Genomic DNA, 1,148 nt, shown 5'->3' on the forward strand with positions numbered 1-1,148 from the left:
GATGCATTCACGTGCTCTGTGTGGGCTTTCGGACCTTCAAATCATAATAGTGTGGTGATTCACAAGTCCAAAAATGAGGAACGCTGCTTCAGCTGAAAACAAGCACATTTTCAGGTAGGTATTGTCAGCATTTATGGAGATCGGCATGTAACACGAAAATGCTTACAGCAGAAGACCATCGTTTGGCTGCAGTGCTTGAACCATTTGTACCTTGTACGAAAAAAAGGCGTACCTCTGCGCAGTGGCAATATTGTAACCAATGAAGTATTACTGAGGTGCGACTATTGCTAGTTGAAAACCCGGAAAAAGGCAAAATCACTTACATAAAATTTTATGGATAGCTGTTCTTGTTTGCTGCAACTCTGTGGGGCTGAGTTGAAATGCTGCTTGCACTCTATTAAAACGCGCTTCAGATGCAGAGGGCCATCCACCTAGAGGAAGGTGTAACTTATATTCGACAAATTTGCAGCAGCAGCGGCTAAAGCTTATTCCTACTATGAATGAAAATAAAAACGTGTTATCTTAGGTCCTTTTAACAACTACATAAGTTTGAGAAGGTATTTCATTAATTATATCTATTTAAAACTTCAGAATCATCATCAACAAATATTAATGATGACAATGACGAATAACATATGCGTAAATAATGGCTGAGTGCCAGATTAACAAATTATTCCAGTTTCAAAACTGCATTAATATTTAGTAACCACAGCATATTATTTAGATATGGAAAATAATTATTATTATGAGGCTTCTTTTACTGACAAGCAGAACGTGGGATTATTGCAAGCTCGGACTAACAATCACGAGGCTAACCCTGCAATTGCTTTTGCGCTGTGCTTGCGAATTTTACCTTGAATTCCATCTTCAACAGTAGTTAAGCCATCTAAACCTCTCCTGGCAATATAAATGAAATCAGGCCTTGAGTGTAGTAAGATCTTCCATCACCGACATGAGGGCAGCGTGACACGTCTTCTGTCTCCGAGCTCTCGACCGACATTACTACTTCCACTCTCACACAGTGTTGCCAACTCTAAAAAACCCGAGTCGCTAGATTCAATATCAAAAGTCGCTAGAAAGTCGCTAAAACTGATTTTACTAGTAGTATACTGAAAATTTCGTGCTGTGAATGGTGCAATAAGCCAGTG

At 39.4% G+C, this 1,148-nt stretch overlaps 1 pseudogene; it reads left to right on the plus strand.

Annotated features, from left to right (window-relative positions):
* Positions 1 to 230: 230 nt before the first annotated feature.
* LOC124791009 lies at positions 231 to 358 on the plus strand (annotated as a pseudogene).
* Positions 359 to 1,148: the final 790 nt, after the last annotated feature.

Source organism: Schistocerca piceifrons, chromosome 3 (genome assembly GCF_021461385.2).
Source record: "Schistocerca piceifrons isolate TAMUIC-IGC-003096 chromosome 3, iqSchPice1.1, whole genome shotgun sequence".
NCBI classification, from domain to species: Eukaryota; Metazoa; Arthropoda; class Insecta; order Orthoptera; family Acrididae; genus Schistocerca; species Schistocerca piceifrons.